The sequence below is a fragment of the Lathyrus oleraceus genome, chromosome 7 (genome assembly GCF_024323335.1).
Source record: "Lathyrus oleraceus cultivar Zhongwan6 chromosome 7, CAAS_Psat_ZW6_1.0, whole genome shotgun sequence".
NCBI lineage: Eukaryota > Viridiplantae > Streptophyta > Magnoliopsida > Fabales > Fabaceae > Lathyrus > Lathyrus oleraceus.
Window position 1 is genome coordinate 36576644 of NC_066585.1, and position 22635 is coordinate 36599278.

Consider the following 22635-nt stretch of genomic DNA (forward strand, 5'->3'; position numbering starts at 1 on the left):
CAATGTAAATCATACAAGTCGAGTCGCCACCGCACTTCTATTTATCCAAAAGAATGGTTAGAAAGCGAACAAAAACCTAATAGTTTTAACAAAAACTAGTAAAAGAAACAGAGATCTGGGTAAGGGGGTTGGTTATGCAATGGGAAGGTGTTAGGCACCCAAAACATCCTAGGTACTCCTAGGGAGCCCTTTTCATACTTGTTGCAAAGGTTGTTGTTTTGTGAAAACTTTGTTTGTGCAAACATGATTGAAGAGATAAGAAGAGAATATACAAATTATTTACATTTTGTGTTTGGATGGATAAACCCATTGCCTACGTACCATCTTAAAAAAGATTAGGATCAAAACCTCGTAGTTCGGGGTAAAAATCTCAAAAAATGAGTTGGTGAATTGATTGGTCCAAAAGCCTTAAGGTCTTTTGTTATCAAAGGGAGAAAACTCAACCTAAAACCACAAATCCACCATGTGAGGATAGCTTCCACATGCTAGTGAGGGGTTAACCCTATAATAAGCATGGAAGACTCATTGTCCATCACTAAGGATGTAGGTGAGTATTACATCTACCACAAGGATAACTCAAACCTAATAGCTAAAGGTTATGGAAAATTTGATTAAGAAGATGGCCATTGGAACCACAAAAGACATTTGAATGGGTTATATTTACCAATTAGAAGTATATACAAAAATGGTCAAAAAGTTGACTTGAAAGTTCAATTCAAAATAAGTGTTATGAAAAGAAAGTTTGAAAATCAAAAGCATAAGGCTTAGGTTTCTAATGTTTAAAACACTAGTTAAATGTTTGCACAAAGAGTTTTAGCTTGGGTTAGAGTGGAGAGATGAAGAAGAAGGGCTAAGTCCTAAGTAAAGCAAAAAGATGAGGGATGAAGAATGAAAACCACAATGGAGTCCCTCTCTTGAGATCATATTGATGATCCAAGTAGCTCCCATCCTTTGGAATAAGCAATCACACAAAGCATAAGCAATCAAACAAGTCTCATAAGAGGTCCTCAATGTATCTTGTATCTTCCATTGGGATGAACATGGCAATGGTCCTCCAATTAAGCTCAAATGGAAACTCCTAGCATAAAAGCACACACATCAAAAGTTCCATGAAGTAAAATAAGAATGGACAAGAGTGAGTTTAGAGATTTGGTCCTTCTAATCCATTTTCATCTTTAAGATCCTTTTACTCCAATTTTGCATAAGGAAGGTCCTAGAATCTAAGTCCAATTCTCCATTTCTTTGCATAGGGAAAGTCCTAGAAACTAAGTGCATTTCTTTGCATTTGGTCCACAACAATCAAAACAAAAACACAAGCACAATAATATATACACAATTATGTGCTCAAGTGAGCAAAAGGAAAATGGCATTAACATAAACATGTGCTCGAGTGAGCAAAGAGAAAAGCAAATGGATAATATGTGCAAGAATAGTAAATTGCATAAAAGTAAATTGGATAAAGTAAATGTTAATTGTCAATAGTTAGTGTTAGTAGTTAGTGTGCCATAAGGCAAATTTAGCGCTATGTTAAGCAATCGTAATTGGACTTATGTAGAAGTCACAACTATCTGAGGCCGGTCAATAATAATGTAGGCAACCAACACAAGTTAGGAGTCTTGATTAGTGAACCAAGTCCCAAAAACTTGCCATGCCAAAAAGAAAATGAGAATTGATCTTGTATTGGTTTAAGCCTTTTGCATGATTTAGAAGACAAACTATGCTTAATGCAAAGCCATTCACTTGATCAATTGATCAAGATGAATTAGATTTGAATCAAGGAAGATTAAATCTCCCTAACCAATGCTAACTTATCAACCTTCAACTCATTGATCAAGAAGAAAAGAAGTAGAAGAAAAAGAAGGAGAAGATGGATAAGAGATATGGAAATGGCAACATTAAAGTGCATTAAATGAAATACAATGTACCAATCCTCATATGTTGACCAATAATATTGAAAGTCAAGGTGAAACAATCAAAAACAGAAGTGAGATAAAGATTGGAAATCAAGAAATGAATAAAATGTTTTTGGCATTTTTTAATGTTTAATTAAACTTGAATTAAAAAATAAAATGGAAAGGTCAAACTCCAAAATCACTTTTAATCAACCTTGAAAGGTCCAAGTAATTTATCCCAAGTTCAACAAGGTCAAACAAAGTTTGACAAAAAATTTCAGCATTTTTAAAAGTCAGAAACTATTTTTAATCAATTAAAAATGATTAAAAATAACCTAATTGAACTAAAATCTCAAATAAATCTCAAATCAATTCAAAAATTGATGAGAACATTTTTCATAGATCCATCATCATTCAAATAGGTTAAGAAAATATTTTTGTATTTTTTGAATATCAAAAACTATTTAAAATGAAATAAAAATAACCAGAAAAGAGAAAATTTACAAAAAATATCAAATGACAAAATAAAAAATATTAAAAATCAGAAATAGAAACTAGAAATTATTTGGGAAATAATGCAATTGGTCCCATAATTTTTGGATTAAAAATGAAAGAGATATTGATTTTTGAAATAAAAAGGAATTTAAGAAAATAAAAACAGAAATTAAAAATTGGAAAAAACGAGAGCCCTTGGATCTGAGCTCATTAATTGAGCTGGCAGATCCAAGGATCCAGAGGCGCGCGCTCATGGTAAGCCACGGTCAATGCAATCAAATGGGAAAGAATAAAAAGTCATAACAAGCAATGGTCAGGATTCGATCTGGGAAACACATCTAACGGCCAGAATTCAAACTGGAGAGAGGCGGCCACCGAAGCCACCTTCTTCTCCGATGAGCCTCCAGATTCCGGCCAATTTTGCAGGTTTTCAAGCCTTAATGAAAATGCGCGATCCTTATACCAAAATGAAGCTGGGGTGATGTACATCACCCCTGTAACCTTGAATCACACTTAAGATTCTTATAAATGGAGAAATCTGAGGTGGAAGATTCAGGTATGCAAAATGCAGATCAAGGAAAAGCAAAATTGAAGCTACCACTAGCTTGCCTCTCAAGTGAGGACTTCAGAAAACATTAAATCCAAGCAAATAGGTCCATGGATGATGAGAATCGAAGAAAATACCAGTTGAAGTGTAAGCTTGATTTCTGGAGAATTGAGCTCGATCTCTTTCTTACTTTACCAAAACAAAAGTTCAATGAGATGAATGATGGAGGTTTAGAAGCATTAGATCTAAGAATTCAACCAGATGAAGTTGAATTTCAGATCTGAAAAAAATGAGAAAATGAGATTTGCTTCTTTAGTGATGGCTATGGAGAGAATTCTGCAGCATTTCAGGTCGAATTAGACGTGTGAAATGAATGGAATGAGGTCTCTATTTATAGAGGAAGTGGTAAGGAGAGTGTGATCAATCCGTGTGCATGGCATGTGGAACTTCATTGCATGGGCTTGCATGATCATGCACAAGGCCCAAAAACAATGCCAAATGAATTCTGAGCATCAGCCAAATGAAATTGGACGTGTGACTTGCAAGGCAATTGCTTATGTACCAAGATTTCAAGTGAACTCCTCATTTGTACCTAAACATTCATCTCTTCGAAAGTCCTAATGAGAAAATCCAAACATGATCATGTGAGTAATGGTTGAAAAGGTCTTGATGTAAGGAACAATTGTTTTGTTGGGGAAAAATCCATTTGAAGTGTGTAAATTTATGAAATTTGAGTTTAAAGTGTGATGTGCAAAACATGTCAATGCAAGGTTTCTAAATTTGGCCAACTTTCAAGCCCTTCTGTTTTGATGATGCAAGCCTAAAATGAAACAATATCCAACATAAAAGTTGTAGATCTTTTCAAGACAATCAAAATTGACTTAAATTTTGCATCATTTGGATTTTTGATGAAGAAGTTATGGGCACTTGAAGTTGGACTTTTTTGACTTTCAATGCATTTGGCCAAAAAGGACCTATAATGTCTTGCATTATCACATGTATTTACTTTGAGATTTTGAAATTTTGTTCAACATAACATTTGAAGTAAACATATTAATATTTCTAATTCATTTGATCCCACCTCAAAATCATAAAACATGAATGAGTTATGTCCTTGGGAAGTTGACCCACAATTAGGGTTTCAATCAAAATGACCCATAATGTATTGGAATGACAGATGGCCTTCCAAGCTTCAAAACAATTTTTGATTAAAATGAAAGTTGTTCATATTGTCCTTAAGAACATGTTTGCTTTTGGAACCATCTCCATTTGACCAACACATGAAAAGTTAGGTCTCAGTGCATTTCAACATAGTCAGATGAATTGACTGATCAACTTCTCAAGTCTACAACCCATATCTTGATGAACTGATGATTGAGGATACTCAAATAAGTTCAAATATGCATTAAATAATGAGTTAAAGAACTTCCTTTGATTATATTTTACCATGGGCTGAGGTTGCTTCATGAGCAAGGCATTATGATGCACAGATGAGTTAGGGTTTTCTTGAGGAACAAGGCCTCAAGCCCTTTGTCTTGCTTTGATCAAAATGATGAATTGAGGTACTAGGGAGGCATATCTGATGAATGAGAGCTTTGGGAACCTTACCATGCTTGCTATTATCTCCTCTTGACCATGTCTTTGCACTAATGATCTCCTTGAAGCTTTGGACCTTGTGATTGCTCAAGCTACAAACAAAAGATGTTAGTGACTTATTTTTGTGCTTTTGGTTAGTAAATAAAATGAGAAAATCAATAATATACAATTCAAGCATGCTTGGTGATCTCAAACCACTCACAAGGAGGCCCACCCAAAGGCAAAGGGAACCAAGATGCTAATGATCCTTGAGGCAATGAAAGTGCAATGTTATGATGCCATGAGGGATCTTAGGGACAAAATTGGGGTCTTACAGATGCCCCTATTTAAGGTCATTCTAACCGGAGAAGTGAAGGTTAAAATCTTCATCTCGACGGGGTAGAATGGGCTTAAATAATAACAAAGAGATGAATTTTGGTCCCTAAGAGACCTCATGATGCAAATGTATGTCGAATGGTAGCACTCTGTGGGGATATGTGTCCACAAAGGTAAAGATAAGGAGGAAATTGAAATTCCATATGAGTGATATGCTCATAAAAAGGGACAGAGACTCTGGGGACTCTAATAGGGATAAGAATGAAATGTGTGAGCAGGGCACAACTCAAAGCTTGGGGGCAGAAATCCAATGGAAAGACTCGAGCTGACTCGAAGGTGCATGTGTTGGGGAATATGCCAACACAGCAAAATTATCCACAATGGATACTTCGGATAAAAAAACCCGGACTTAGGTGAGGATAATCCACTAAGGGACCTCGCTGGGGATATCCAAAAAGGGCTTTCCTGGGGAAGCAACGGGATGGGGTGTTACCGGTTACTGGGTAATAATCTCAAAGAGACGTGTGATCTGAACACATATATAAGGGTGAGAGAACAACATGCTCAGGAAGAATGAATATCTAAGACCGGTATAAGGGTGAGAGATATCAATCAACCAAATCATCTGAGGAAGACCTAGAAAGGTATATTTCGACTCAGGAAAATCTGACTCCACAGGGGACAAAAGTCATAATAGGGAGCAGAAGGAAGGAACACTAGGGATACCGGTTACTGGGCATATAATAGGTGACTAACCAAAGCGTGAATCGGGGAATATTCCCAAAACACTCATCATCCAAAAAGAGGGCAAAAAGCAAACTCGATTAAGGGATGGACATTCGATTTCAAAACAGGGATACGAATCTTACTCGACTGGGGAAGAACAAAAGGCTTCGACCAAAGAGTGCATGAGGTATATTATCTATTACCGTCAAAACGTAGATAATACACTCCCATGGAAGATTATCCACAACCGGTTACTGGGTTAATAAAGGATAAATCGACCGACAAAGAGAAAGGCATCGGGATACTAAAACTAGGTATATAATGATGACCAATCAAGGGGAACAACAAACATTACCGGTAGCCGGTATGAAAGATGACTTGCTGGGGATAAAATTGCTTAATCAAAGCAATTATCCAAAAGAATGAGGGAATATCACCACCGAATATTGGATAATGATAACCGTCAAGGAGGGGATTACATCTACCGGATACTGTGTAGAAAACCACGGAGAAGTAACCGTCGTCAACTAGGATGAACAAAAAGGTTAACCCTGCAAAGGGAGAAAATAGGGTTTACAACTACCGGTATCAGAGTAGAAAACCACAGACCCCGCCAGGGATAAGATGATTGATTACCGATTGCTGAGCAATCATTCGTCTATACCACGGGGAAACACAGGAAACAGTTACAAGAGGCCAATTTAGGATCAAACCAAAGAGGCAAACTGAATCAAGACTCGTCCTAGTGAGGATATAACTCAATAGGGAAACCCATCCCAATATATGTGTCGGGAGGAAGCGAAAACAACCGTCGTCCACGAGGATATAACTCAGTGGGGAATGCGGAAGGAAAGGTAAACACTTTCTGCTTAAGGGGCTGACTCTACATATTAGGGATCAGACACCGATATCTGCTTGGAAATATATTACCAACTAGCAGAGAATAACGACCAAACGATATATGGCAAGAAATGCAATATGAATATCCAAATGTTCGAAAATTATATGCACACATGCATGTGGTTAATGTATGATGAATGCTGACAAATAGACATTTCTAACACAAAGAGGCTTCACAGGAATACAAACATCCGGTACTACATCTCAAGAGAGAGAGCCAGATCTCCAGAGAGTATCCAATCTGCCAGGAATCAGAGATACCAGGAAGCAAAGACTTCCGCAGGGGATGAATCATCAGTCACAGTTGGGGAAAAGAGTTATTGCACAGGCAGAATCTGCCATATAAACACCTCTACTGGGGAATCTATCCGAGGGATAAAGGGATTCTGAGGATCAACCACCAAATACCGTACCCACCAAAGGGATCACATCTGCTGAGGAGAAAAGGTTGCTACCCCGCTGAAGGGGAGAGTGGTGAATGTCTCAACAAGCATACCACTCAGGGCTCCGGAGGAAGAAAAAATACAGTCATGCCAAGAATATGAATAAATGTCTTACCCTGTTGGAGATCATGCCATCCTTGGGAGAGCACTGAGGAACTCCTAAGTATCCTTTTCATCATTGTGGAATGTTCACCTTGTTTAAAACAAGTTATGAAAAATTCATTTTTTCAAAACAATGATATTTTCTCAATTAAAACATGCAAAACATTTGTTGAATAGAAACAAATAAGAGTGCAAACAATTGGATAAAAGGCTCAAATTTATTTGATGGAATGGTAGTCTGCAAATGGCAAGACTCCATAGATCTATACAAGTTTGAAATTGGTGATATATATTGGAAAAGGGCTACATTGAACATAATGACCATTTCTCCACCAATTTTGAATTCGATGTATTCGAAACTTCAGTTGATGACGAATGAGCAAGAATCTCTGACGGATGACAGTTGTAGAACAAAGTCTTGTCAGGATGCAGTTACTTGCCAAATCCCTAAATTTTACCTAGATTGCCCCAGGGTGGGGTACTCAATCTTAATATTCATTTTTTTCATGTCTCTTACTTTTACCTAGACCGCCCTTTCAGGTTTTCAATCCACCGAGACGCTCATTTTTGCCTAAGCCGCCCTTTCGGGTTTTCAACTTAGCGAGCTATTCTGTTTTTATTTTTAGGCGAAGTATTTCTTGACTGCATCTAAATTCCCAGGACGAGTGAAATCCTCCCCATCCATAGTTGTAAGTATCAAAGCACCGCCTGAAAAGGCTCTCTTAACAACATATGGACCTTCATAGTTTGGAGTCCACTTTCCCCTGGAATTGGGCGCGAAAGACAAGACTTTCTTGAGCACAAGGTCACCTTCTCGAAACACACGAGGCTTGACCTTCTTATCAAAAGCTTTCTTCATTCTCTGCCGATACAACTGACCATGGCACATGGCAGTCAATCTCTTCTCTTCTATCAAATTCAGCTGGTCATAATGACTCTGAACCCATTCAGTATCAGTCAACCTGGCTTCCATCAAGACTCTCATTGATGGGATCTCCACCTCTACTGGGAGTACAACCTCCATGCCATAAACAAGAGAGAAAGGGGTTGCCCCTGTTGAAGTGCGGACAGACGTCCGATATCCATGTAAAGCAAATGGCAACATCTCATGCCAATCTTTGTACGTGACAACCATCTTCTGGATAATCTTCTTGATATTCTTGTTAGCAGCTTCAACAACCCCGTTCATCTTGGGTCTATAAGGAGAAGAATTATGATGCGCAATCTTGAACTCGCTACACAGCTCTTTCATCATCTTGTTGTTCAGGTTAGATCCATTGTCAGTAATGATCTTATCTGGCACACCATAACGACATATGAGTTGATTCTTGATAAACTTCACTACCACCTGCCTAGTCACATTTGCATACGATGCCGCTTCGACCCACCTGGTGAAGTAATCAATTGCTACGAGAATAAATCTGTGTCCGTTGGACGCTCTCGGCTCTATCATACCAATCATGTCAATTCCCCACATAGAGAAAGGCCATGATGATGAAATCACATTCAAAAGTGTCGAAGGAATATGAATCTTATCCGCGTAAATCTAACACTTGTGGCATTTCTTCACGTATTTGCAGCAGTCAGACTCCATTGTCAGCCAATAGTAGCCTGCTCTCAACATCTTTCTAGCCATGGCATGTCCATTGGAATGAGTACCAAATGAACCCTCATGGACCTCAGTCATCAACAGGTCTGCTTCGTGTCTATCCACGCATCTGAGCAGAACCATGTCAAAATTTCTCTTATAAAGTACTTCGCCATTAAGGTAGAAACTGCCTGACAATCTCCTCAAAAGTCTTCCTATCTTTCACGGATGTCCCAAACGGGTAAACCTGGTTCTGATGGACACACTTGATGTCATAATACCATGGCTTATCATCTTTTGCTTCTTCTACTGCAAATACATGAGCTGGTCTGTCCAAGCGCATCATGGTGATATTGGGGACTTCATTCCAAAGTTTAACCACAATCATCGAAGCAAGTGTAGCAAGAGCATCTGCCATCCGATTCTCGTCTCGAGGAATATGATGGAAGTCAACCTCAGTAAAGAACGTTGAAATCCTCCTCGCATAATCTCTATATGGAATGAGGCCAGACTGATTCGTTTCCCATTCACCCTTAATCTGATTAACAACGAGGGCCGAATCACCAAATACATCAAGATGCTTGATCCTAAGATCAATGCATTCCTCCAATCCCATAATACAGACCTCATACTCAGCCATATTATTCGTGCATTTGAAAGTTAGCCTTGCTGTAAAAGGAATATGTGTGCCCTGAGGAGTAATAAGCACTGCCCCAATACCATTTCCATACTGATTTACAGCGCCATCAAATACCATACTCCATCTGGAACCAGGCTCTGGCCCTTCATCAAGTGTAGGTTCATCGCAATCTTTCATTTTCAAATACAGAATCTCCTCATCCGGGAAGTCATACTGAACTGACTGATAATCTTCAATAGGCTGATGTGCTAAATGGTCAGCCAAGATACTACTTTAATAGCCTTCTGAGCTCGATACTCAATATCATACTCAAATAGCAACATCTGCCAACAGGCAATTCTTCCTGTTAAAGCAGGCTTCTCGAAGATGTACTTGATTGGATCCATTCTGGATATCAACCAAGTCGTATGATTTATCATATACTGGCGTAAGCGCTTATCAGCCCAAGCCAAAGCACAACATGTCTTTTCAAGCATTGAGTATCGATTCTCACAATCGGTGAACTTCTTGCTCAGGTAGTAAATAACATACTCCTTCTTCCCTGATTCGTCTTGCTGACCAAGGACACAACCCATTGAGTCTTCAAGAACAGTCAAATACATGATCAAAGGTATTCCTTCCACGGGCGGAGACAGGATCGGAGGTTCAGACAAATACTCTTTAATACTATCAAAAGCTTTCTGGCAATCCTTGGTCCAATTATGAGACTGATCTTTCCGGAGGAGCTTGAATATCGGCGCACATGTTGCAGTCATGTGGGATATGAATCTGGAAATATAATTCAAGCGGCCAAGAAAACCTCAAACTTGCTTCTCAGTTTTGGGCGCAGGCATCTCTTGTATTGCTTTGACCTTTGCAGGATCAACCTCAATACCTCTTTCACTAACAATGAAGCCCAATAATTTGCTGGAACAGACTCCAAATGTACACTTGTTGGGATTCAGACGAAGCTTGTACTTCCTCAAGCGCTGGAAAAGCTTCAACAAATGCTCTACATGTTCAATTTCCGTTCTTGACTTAGCAATCATATCGTCAACATATACCTCAATCTCCTTGTGCATCATATCATGAAACAAGGTGGTCATAGCTCGTTGATACGTGGCTCCGGCGTTCTTCAAACCGAAGGGCATCACTCGATAACAGAATGTTCCCCAAGGTGTGATGAATGTTGTCTTCTTCATATCCTCGGGTGCCATCTTGATCTGGTTATATTCGAAAAATCCATCCATAAATAGAAGATATTGAATTTAGCTGTATTATCTACCAACATATCAATGTGTGGTAGAGGAAAATCATCTTTCGGACTAGCTTTATTCAAGTCTCTATAATCCACACACATCCGGACTTTTCCATCTTTCTTAGGCACAAGCACAATATTGGCCACCCATTGAGGATATGTAGAAGTCACCAGAAACCCTACATCAATCTGCTTCTGAACTTCTTCTTTGATTTTCACTGCCATATCAGGATGAGTTCTTCTGAGCTTCTGCTTCACAGGTACACACTCAGGCTTCAAGGGTAGGAAATGTTGCACAATATCAGTATCTAGACCGGGCATGTCCTCATATGACCATGCAAAGACATCAACGTATTCTCGTAGCAATTCAATCAACCCTTTCATAACAGATTCTTCAAGGAGTGCCCCAATCTTCACCTCTCCCACACAATCCTCAGACCCCAAGTTGACTGTTTCCAGATTCTCGAGATGCGACTGAATGATCTTTTCTTCATGCTCAAGTAGACGGGTAATCTCGTCAGGAATCTCTTCAACAGCATCTTCTTCTGCCTCAAATACAGGGAACTCAAAATTGGGAGATGATGTTGGATCATTATGTTCAATGGGTTTGATCAACCTGCATAATGATTTTGGATATGAAAAGCTTTTAGAAATCAAACAAGGCAAATCATTATGCAGATGAAAAGATTGATTTTATTCTATTTTTTTAGGTTTTATGTGATCACCAATTTCATGCAAAAAGCGAAAGTGGAAAAATAATTGAAAAACAAACATTTAATATGAATTTATTGAATGAAATTATCATTGTATTTATGTGCCAACAATGTCATCACTCCTCCTTTTGGCATGGGAAGAGGGTTTTTTAAACAAAGTGATCATTACGTTGACTTATGGATAACTGTAGGAACATCCACAGCGACCCAATTGTTGCAGACCCCTCCAGGGATGATGAAATTGCCAGCATCCTCTGTATCTTCTTCCAAAACAGCAGCAGCTTCTTCACCCTGACCGGTGTGGATGAAACCTCCACTCTTGAACAACCCTTTGGTGTTGAAGACCTCAGAAGAAAAACCTATGCTAGCCCAAGACTTATTGTCTTCTAGCTCAATCATTTTTCCTAATCCAGCAGTTGCACCACACTCAATGGCCAACTTTGCATCTTTATAGGAAGCAAATGAAAGAGTTCTCTTCTCAATAGGCTCGGCTATAGATAAAGCTTGGAAAGGAGTTCCAACTTCATCCTCAGCATCTATATATGAGAAAGAAGACAAGTGGCTAACCAGGAGAGCCTTTTCTCCCCCTACCACTACCAGCTTCTTATTTTTCACAAATTTCAGTTTCTGGTGTAGGGTGGATGTCACGGCGCCTGCCTCGTGAATCCATGGTCTGCCTAAGAGACAACTATATGATTGGTGGATATCCATAACCTGGAAAGTAATTGGAAATCACTTGGTCCGATTTTGACTGGGAGATCAACTTCCCCAATCACCATTTTGCGAGACCCATCGAAAGCTTTCACAACAACTCCACTCTGCCTCATGGGAGGCCCTTGATAAGATAGATTCGAAAGAGTGGTTTTTGGAAATACGTTCAGTGATGACCCAATGTCCACCAGCACATTGGACATGGCGTCGTCTTTGCAGTTCATAGAAATATGTAAAGCCAAGTTGTGGTCTCTTCCCTCCTCAGGGAGATCAGAGTCACAGAAACTCAAGTTGTTACAAGCGGTAATGTTTGCAACAATGCTATCGAATTGTTCTATTGTGACATCATGATCTACATATGCCACATCCAAAACCTTCTGCAGTGCCTCTCTACGTGGTTCTGAGTTTAAAAGCAATGTCAGCACTAATATTTGGATGGCGTTTGTAGAAGCTGGTCTACGACATTGTACTCACTTCTCTTGATGAGCCTTAGCATCTCATCACAGTCTTCTTTCACATTGTCGCTTGGGTAAACAAAAGTAGGAGTTATCAATGTAGAGGAAGGCTTAACAATAAGTGTCGGATTCAGGGTGCTCACAACATTCCCAATCGGGCGTTCAACAAAACCAGCATCAGCCTGAGGCTTGGGAGATGTTGAAAACACACGACCGCTGCGGGTCAAACCACTAACATCCGCGATATTAACAACAGAGGAGGATGGCAAAGACACCTCTTTCCCATCTTCTACAGCAACATCGTTGTAGCGAAAGGGAATTGCTTTTTCGGAAGCGTATGGTACCGGACCGACAGGCTTAATGATAAGAACAGGAGAAGCCTTCTGCTTGCTACCATCATACTTGATGATAACAGGCTCGGGCATCCGGAACACTGGGGAAATTACGTTGACCTCAGGCTCATCTTCATCAACATTCCTATTCTGAAGAATCTCAATGACTCCTTCATCCAGCATTTCCTGAATATCCTTGCGCACCTGGCGACAACCCAATCGGTTAACAGAGCATACTCGGCATCTAGCATGGTCGTGCTCATAATGACTGTAGTCACATAGCAGACGATGCATTTCGACAAGAGACTGTCGAATATGACTGACATATTTGACCTTGTATTTGCCAGGGCAGCCCTGGACCATATTAACAGATTTCCCATGCTCGGGCAATGGGTTCTTCTTCACATTAGGACCTACGTCCTTGAAACACAGAATGCCACATCTCACAAGGTCTTGAACCTTGGTCTTCAAAGGGTAACAATTCTCCACGTCATGGCCGGGAGCACCAGAATGTTAAACACAATGTAACTCGGGCTTATACCACCACTGGGGGTTAGCAAGTATAGACGGTGGGTCTCTCGGAGTAATCAACTTCCTCTCTATCAAAGAGGGATATAATTCTGCATACATCATTAGAATAGGATCAAAGGTGACCCTTTTCCTCTCGTAACTCGTGCTGGCTTGATTACTGTTTCGAGGTTGGTAAGCCTGCTATTGCGGACGATGCTGTCGTTGCTGATATTGCGGATGTGGTTGCTGATTGTTGCTATGTTGCTGATACTGTTAATTGTCTCTGAAAACAGGTGTTATATGAGCTACCTGGTGCTGGTTACCAGCGGGACGCACGGTCTTCCTCCTCACGGAGGGTCTTCTTGGTTTCACATGGGAGGTCACAGCATGTGCCTCTCCATCTTTCTTCTTTGCAAATGCCCCATAACGTTTGGCAGAAGAGCCTTCTTCTCTGGTTAGACGTCCTTCTCTAACCCCTTCTTCTAGACGCATCCCCATATTCACCATCTCGGTGAAGCCAGAAGGAGCGCTAACAATCATCCGCTCATAATAGAATGAACTCAAGGTCTTCAGAAAGATCGGGGTCATTTCCTTCTCTTCCAGCGGAGGCACGATCTGTGCTGCCAACTCTCGCCACCTCTGGGCGTATTCTTTGAATGTTTCTTTGTCCTTCGGGGACATGGCCCTCAATTGATCCCTATCGGGAGCCATATCCATATCCTCAATTCATCATACATAAACCACACATATATGCATAATTTTTAACATTTCAAATATTCATGTCGCATTATTTGCCATAAATACCTCTGTTTGTTGTCTCCTGCTATTCGGTGATACATATTTCACCAAGCAGATGTTTGTGTCTGATCTCCCCATGTAGAGTCAACCCCATAAGTAAAAAGTGTTTATCCTTTCCTCCACATCCCCCACTGAGTTATGTCCTCGTGGATGATTGTTTCTGTTTCCTTCCAACACATATATTGGAATGGAGCTCCCCCTGAGTTATATCCTCATAGGGATGAGTCTTGTTTCATCGTGCCTCTCTAGTTTGTTCCTAGATTGGCTTCTTGTGATTTTCCCTGCACTTCCCCGTAGTTTAGATGAATGATTGCTCAGTAACCAGTAACTGTCCATCTTTTCCCCGGCGGAGTATGTGTTTTTCTACCCTCATACCGGTAGTTGTAAACCCTATTTTATCCCCTTGCAGAGTTAACCTTATTTTGTTCATCCTAACCAATGACGGTTACTCTTCCGTGGTTTTCTACACAGTATCCGGTATATGTAATCCCCTCTTTGACAGTTATCTTTATCCAATATTCGATATTGATAGTCCTTTACCTTTTGAGTATATCTCCCCGTAACCGATGATATATCTCCCGCATCATTGCCTTTGTCAATGTATCCCCAGCGGGTCATCTTTCATTTACCTTTTGTTGGTAATGATCGTTTCTCCCTTTGATTGGTCATCATTTTATACCTAGTATTCGGTATCCCGATGCCCTTTTCTTTCGGTCGATTCATCCTTTATTAATCCAGTAACCGATTGTGGATAATCTCCCATGCGAGTATGTTATCTATGTTCTTACGGTAATAGATAATATATCTCATGCGCTATTTGGTCGAAGTCTTTTGCTCTTCCTCAGTCGAGTAAGATTTGTATCCCCTTTGCGGAGTCGAATGCCCATCCTCTAATTGAGTTTGCTTTTTAGCCCTCCTTTCGGATGACGAGTGTCTTGGAAATATTCCCAATTCACGCTTGGTTGGTCACCTATTATATGCCCTGTAACCGGTATCCCTGGTGTTCCTTCCCTTCTGCTCCCTATTATGACTCTCGTCCCCTGTGGAGTCTGATTTCCCTGAGTTGAAATACACCTTTTCAGGTCTTCCTCAAATGTTTTGGATGTTTGATATCTCTCACCCTCATATCGGTCTTAGATATTCATTCTCCCTGAGTGTGTTGTTCTTTCACCCTTATACCGGTGTTGCAATCACATGTCTCCTTGAGCTTATTACCCAGTAACCGATAATACCTCATTCTATTGTTTCCTCAGATGAGTCATGTTTGGACATTCCCCAGCGAAGTCCCTTAGTGGATTTTCCCCCCATCTGAATCCGGGTTTTCATCCGAAGTATCCTTTATGGATAGTTTTGCTGTATTGGCATATTCCCCAATACATGCACCTTTGAGTCAGCTAGAGTCCTTCCCTTGATTTATTTTCATGGGATTCTTCTCGTGTCTCTCAGCAAGTCTCAAGTCGTGACCTGCTCACGCATTTTATTCCCTTTCTTATCCCCATTAGAGTCCCCAGAGTCTTTGTCCCCTTGAGTGTATTACTCATATGGATTGTCAGTTTCTCCTGATTTCTTTTCTTCTTTGTGGACACATATCCCCACAGAGTACTACCTTTTGCATACGTACATTTGCATCATGAGGTCTCTTAGGGACCAAAATTCGTATCTTTATTATTATTCAAGCCCATTCTACCTCGTTGAGATGAAGATTTTAACCTTCACTTCTCCGGCTAGAATGACCTTAATTAGGGGCATCTATAAGACCCTAATTTTGACCCTAAGATCCCTCATGGCATCATAACATTGCATTTACATTGCCTCAAGGATCATAAGCATCTTGGCCCCTTACCTTTGGGTGAGATCTTTTGAGAGTTGGTTTGAGATCACCAAGCATACTTGAATTGTATATTATTGCTTTTCTCATTTTTATTTACTAACCAAAAGCACAAAAATATGTCACTAACATCTCTTGTTTGTAGCCTGAGCAGTCACAAGGCCCAAAGCTTCTAGGAGATCCTACGTGCATTGATATGGCCAAGAGAAGATGAAAGTAAGCATGGAAATGGTTCCCAAAGCTCTCATCCATAAAATATGCCTCCCAAGTATCTCAATTTATCATTTTGATCAAAGCAAATCAAAGGGTTTGAGGCTTGTTTCCCAAGAAAACCCTAATTCATCTGTTCATCAACTGTGCCTTGCTCATGAAGCAACCTCAACCCATGATCAAATGCAATCAAGGGAAGTTCTTTAATTAATCATTTCATGCATATTTGAACCTTTTTGAGTATCCTCAATCATCAATCCATCAAGATTTGAGTTTTGGACTTGAGAAGTTGATCAGTCAATTCATCTTACTATTTTGAAATACACTGAGACCTAACTTTTTATGTGCTTATCAAATGGAGATGACCCTAAGAAAAAAATTGTTCTTAAAGACCATATGATAAACTTTCATGTTCATCAAAAATTTATTTGAAGCTTGGAAGGTCATCATCCATTCCAAGACATTATAGGTCATTTTGACTGAAACCCTAATTTTAGGTCAACTTCCCAAGGACACAACTCCTTCATTTTTCATGTTTTTGAGGTGGGATAAAATTAATTGGAAAGCTTAAGATGTCTACTTCAAATGTTATGTTTATCAAAGTTTCAAAATCTCAAAGGAATACATGTGATAATGCAAAACATTATAGGTCACTTTGGACCAAATGCATTGAAATGTGAAAAAGTCCAACTTCAAGTGCCCATAACGTCTTCCTCGAAAATCCAAATGATGCAAAATTTAAGTCCAAATTGATGGCCTTGAAAAGATATACAACTTTGATGTTGAAGAGTTTGTCATTTGGAGCTTTCATCATTGAGACAGAAGGGCTTGAACTTTGGCCAATTTTGAAAATCTCACATATGCATGTTTTGCACCCTACACTTCATGCCCAATTTTCATCAATTTCCAGGGCCCAAATGGCGTTTTCATCAACATAACAAATGATTCTTATGCAATAAGCTTTCCAACCATTACTCATAAGGTAGTGTTCCTATTTTTAACATGGCATTTTCGAAGGCTTGAACCTAATAGTGCATTTTTTGAAAATCATTTAAATTGCCTTGCATGAGCTACTACTACTAAATCTGCACGTCCATTTTGCTTTCATCATGCATCAACCTCCAATTCCAGTTGGAATTGGGCCCTTCATGCGCCTGTACAGGCCCATGCATGGAGGCCCTTTCCATTCATGCAAAATTTTGATCATGCATTTCAGCTTGCTTCTCCTATAAATACAAGGCCAATGCTCTTCATTTATTCAACCTTAAGGCGCCCCAATTGCTGCTAAACTGAAATCCCAACCATCACTAAAGGAACTAATTCACTTTTCTTCAAATTTTTCAGATCTGAATTTTGATTTCATTGATCCATTTTCAGATCTTAAAGTTCCTAAACCTTTTCTCCTTGATCTCTAGTGTCAACTGTAAGCATTAGCATCCAAGGATTGTAACTCAAAGCCTGGAAAATCAAAGGTTCATACCAACTGTTATTTCCTTCGAATCTACTTGTATAGTGCTTGATTTTCATTGTTGTTGTATGATCTGAAGTCCTCTGCATAGAGGCAACATTGTTGTGCTTTCAATTTTCAAAAATCATGAAGTTCATATGAACACCACAGATTTTCCACTTCTGATTTCTCTCTATATAGAGATCTAGAATGGATTTGAGTGGTACAGGGGTGATGTACATCACCCCAACTCTCGATTGATACCTGGATCGTGTCATTTGGTTACCATTTTAATTTCTGCAACTTTGGACTTGGCCGGAGAAGACGGTGGCGCTGGCCATCGTCTGGTTCCCAGATTTGATCTGGAGTGTCCATCTATGTTTCCAGATTCAATCATACGCGTCCATTGTTATGACTTTTCATTTGGCATGGTGTTACTCGTTTGACCAACGTGTATGATGAACACGCGCTTCTTAGCCGTGTGATGATCCACGTCAATTAATGAATCATCATCAGACGGTCCACGCATTTCCACATTTTCTAATTTCTGATTTTAATTTCTTTATTTCTTTTAATTCCATTTCATTTTAAAAATTCATATCTCGTTCATTATTGGTCCAAAAATTATGGGACAAATTTCATTCTTCTCCTTTTAATTTCTACTTTCTGAAAATGATTTTTAATATTTTTTTATTTTGTCATTTGATATTTTTTAGTAATTTTCTCTTTTCTGGTTATTTTTATTTCATTTAAAATAGTTTTTGATATTCAAAAAATACAAAAATATTTTCTTAACCTATTTGAATGATGATGGATCTATGAAAAATGTTCTCATCAATTTATTAATTGATTTGAGATTTATTTGAGATTTTAGTTCAATTAGGTTATTTTTATGCATTTTTAATTGATTTAAAATAGTTGCTGACTTCTAAAAATGCTGAAATTTTTTGTCAAACTTTGTTTGACCATGTTGAACTTGGGATAATTCACTTAGACTTTTCAAAGTTGATTTGAAGTGAGTTTGAAGTTTGACCTTTCTTTATTATTTTAATTCAAGTTTTATTTTAATATTAAAAAATGCCAAAAATATTTTATTTGTTTCTTGACTTCTAATCTTCATTTTGCTTCTGTCTTTTATTGTTTAACCTTGATCTTCTCTATCTTTGGTCAATGCTTGTTGTTTATCTCATACCATTTCCATTAATGCACTTTAATTCTTCTTCTTCTTCTTTTTCTCTCTTTTTCTTTTTGATCAATGAGTTAAGGATTGGTGGTTAACATTGATACATGGAGGTTTAATCTTCCTTGATTCAAATCTAATTCATCTTGATCATAGATCAAGTGAATGGCTTTGCATTAAGGATAGGTTGCTTCCTAAATCATGCAAAGAACCTAAATCAATACAAGATCATTTCTCATTTTATTTTTTGGCATGGCAAGTTGTTGGAGTTTGATTCACTAATCAAGACCTCTAACTTGTGTTGTTGCCTACATTATTATTGACCGACCTCAGATAGTTGTGACTTCTACATAAGTCCAATTACGATTGCTTAACATAGCGCTAAATTTTCCTTATGGCACACTAACTATTAACACTAACCATTTACCATTAACATTTACTTCTTGCTCATTACATTTATGCAATTTACTATTCTTGCACATCTTATTCATTTGCTTTTTCCCTTTGCTCATTTAGGCACATGTTTATGTTAAAGCAATTTGCCTTTTGCTCACTTGAGCACATAATTGTGTATATATTATTGTGCTTGTGTTTTATTTTGTTTGTTGTGGACCAAATGCAAAAAATGGACAACTGGACTTAGTTTTTAGGACATTCCCTATGCAAAATTGGAGTGAAGGACCTTAAATGTTGAAGATGGATTAGAAAGACCAAATCTCTAAACTCACTCTAGTTCATTCTTGATTTACTTCATGGAACCTTTTAATGTGTGTGCTTTTGTGCTAGGGGATCCTATTTGAGCCAAATTGAATAACCATTGCCATGTTCATCCAAAGTGAAAGATACAAGAGACATTTAAGGATCTTCTAAGAGCTCGTTTGATTATGATTGTTTGAGCTTACACTTATTTTGCTTGCATATTCCAAAGGATGGGAGCTACTTGGATCATCAATATGATCTCAAGAAAGGAACTCCATTTGTGGTTTTGTTTCTTATCCTTCATCTCTTGTATGATTAGGACTTTAGCCATTCTTCTTCTTCCCTCCACTCTAACCCAAGCCAAAACTTTTGTGCAAACATTAACACTTGTTCTCAAACATTAGAAACCTAAGCATTATGCTTTTGATTTTCAAATTTTCTTTTCATAACACTTATTTTGAATTGAATCTTTAAGTCAACTTTGACGATATTTTCTAAATACTTTTCATTGGTAAATATAACCCATTTAAATGCTTTTTGTGGTTTCAATGGCCACTTTCTTATCAAAACTTTTCATAACCATTAGCTATTAGGTTTTAGTTATCCTTGAGGTAGATGTAATACTCACCTATATCCTTAGTGATGGACAATGAGTCTTCCATGCTTATTATAGGGTTAACCCCTCACTAGCATGTTGAAGCTATCCTCACATGGTGGATTTGTGGTTTTAGGTTAAGTTTTCTCCCTTGGATAACAAAAGACCTTAAGGCTTTTGGACCAATCAATTCACCAACTCATTTTTTGAGATTTTTACCCCGAACTACGAGGTTTTGATCCTAATCTTTTTTAAGATGGTACGTAGGCAATGGGTTTATCCATCCAAACACAAATTGTAATTAACTTGTATATTCTCTTCTCATCTCTTCAATCATGTTTGCACAAACAAATTTTCACAAAATGCCAACCTTACAACAAGTGTTAAAAGGGCTCCCTAGGAGTACCTAGGATGTTTTGGGTGCTTAAAACCTTCCCATTGCATAACCAACCCCCTTACCCCGATCTCTGACATTTTTATTAGTTTTTGATTTGATAAAACTTCTCGGTTTTTGTTTGATTTCTAACTTTTCCTTTGGATAAATAGAAGCGCGGTGGCGACTCGACTTGTATGATTTACCTTGGATTTAGTCAATATCTTTAATGGTAACAAATTCCCCGCTACAGAGGAGAAAGTCAGTCACCGGTTAAAGTGAACATATCAAGGATAGACTCTCTGGGGAATACAGGTAGGGATTATAACTACCTTTTTACTGGGTAGTGTAGCGGGGTATTCGTTACCATTAGAGATATTGACTAAATCCAATGTAAATCATACAAGTCGAGTCGCCACCGCACTTCTATTTATCCAAAGGAATGGTTAGAAAGCGAACAAAAACCTAATAGTTTTAACAAAAACTAGTAAAAGAAACAGAGATCTGGGTAAGGGGGTTGGTTATGCAATGGGAAGGTGTTAGGCACCCAAAACATCCTAGGTACTCCTAGGGAGCCCTTTTCATACTTGTTGCAAAGGTTGTTGTTTTGTGAAAACTTTGTTTGTGCAAACATGATTGAAGAGATAAGAAGAGAATATACAAATTATTTACATTTTGTGTTTGGATGGATAAACCCATTGCCTACGTACCATCTTAAAAAAGATTAGGATCAAAACCTCGTAGTTCGGGGTAAAAATCTCAAAAAATGAGTTGGTGAATTGATTGGTCCAAAAGCCTTAAGGTCTTTTGTTATCAAAGGGAGAAAACTCAACCTAAAACCACAAATCCACCATGTGAGGATAGCTTCCACATGCTAGTGAGGGGTTAACCCTATAATAAGCATGGAAGACTCATTGTCCATCACTAAGGATGTAGGTGAGTATTACATCTACCACAAGGATAACTCAAACCTAATAGCTAAAGGTTATGGAAAATTTGATTAAGAAGATGGCCATTGGAACCACAAAAGACATTTGAATGGGTTATATTTACCAATTAGAAGTATATACAAAAATGGTCAAAAAGTTGACTTGAAAGTTCAATTCAAAATAAGTGTTATGAAAAGAAAGTTTGAAAATCAAAAGCATAAGGCTTAGGTTTCTAATGTTTAAAACACTAGTTAAATGTTTGCACAAAGAGTTTTAGCTTGGGTTAGAGTGGAGAGATGAAGAAGAAGGGCTAAGTCCTAAGTAAAGCAAAAAGATGAGGGATGAAGAATGAAAACCACAATGGAGTCCCTCTCTTGAGATCATATTGATGATCCAAGTAGCTCCCATCCTTTGGAATAAGCAATCACACAAAGCATAAGCAATCAAACAAGTCTCATAAGAGGTCCTCAATGTATCTTGTATCTTCCATTGGGATGAACATGGCAATGGTCCTCCAATTAAGCTCAAATGGAAACTCCTAGCATAAAAGCACACACATCAAAAGTTCCATGAAGTAAAATAAGAATGGACAAGAGTGAGTTTAGAGATTTGGTCCTTCTAATCCATTTTCATCTTTAAGATCCTTTTACTCCAATTTTGCATAAGGAAGGTCCTAGAATCTAAGTCCAATTCTCCATTTCTTTGCATAGGGAAAGTCCTAGAAACTAAGTGCATTTCTTTGCATTTGGTCCACAACAATCAAAACAAAAACACAAGCACAATAATATATACACAATTATGTGCTCAAGTGAGCAAAAGGAAAATGGCATTAACATAAACATGTGCTCGAGTGAGCAAAGAGAAAAGCAAATGGATAATATGTGCAAGAATAGTAAATTGCATAAAAGTAAATTGGATAAAGTAAATGTTAATTGTCAATAGTTAGTGTTAGTAGTTAGTGTGCCATAAGGCAAATTTAGCGCTATGTTAAGCAATCGTAATTGGACTTATGTAGAAGTCACAACTATCTGAGGCCGGTCAATAATAATGTAGGCAACCAACACAAGTTAGGAGTCTTGATTAGTGAACCAAGTCCCAAAAACTTGCCATGCCAAAAAGAAAATGAGAATTGATCTTGTATTGGTTTAAGCCTTTTGCATGATTTAGAAGACAAACTATGCTTAATGCAAAGCCATTCACTTGATCAATTGATCAAGATGAATTAGATTTGAATCAAGGAAGATTAAATCTCCCTAACCAATGCTAACTTATCAACCTTCAACTCATTGATCAAGAAGAAAAGAAGTAGAAGAAAAAGAAGGAGAAGATGGATAAGAGATATGGAAATGGCAACATTAAAGTGCATTAAATGAA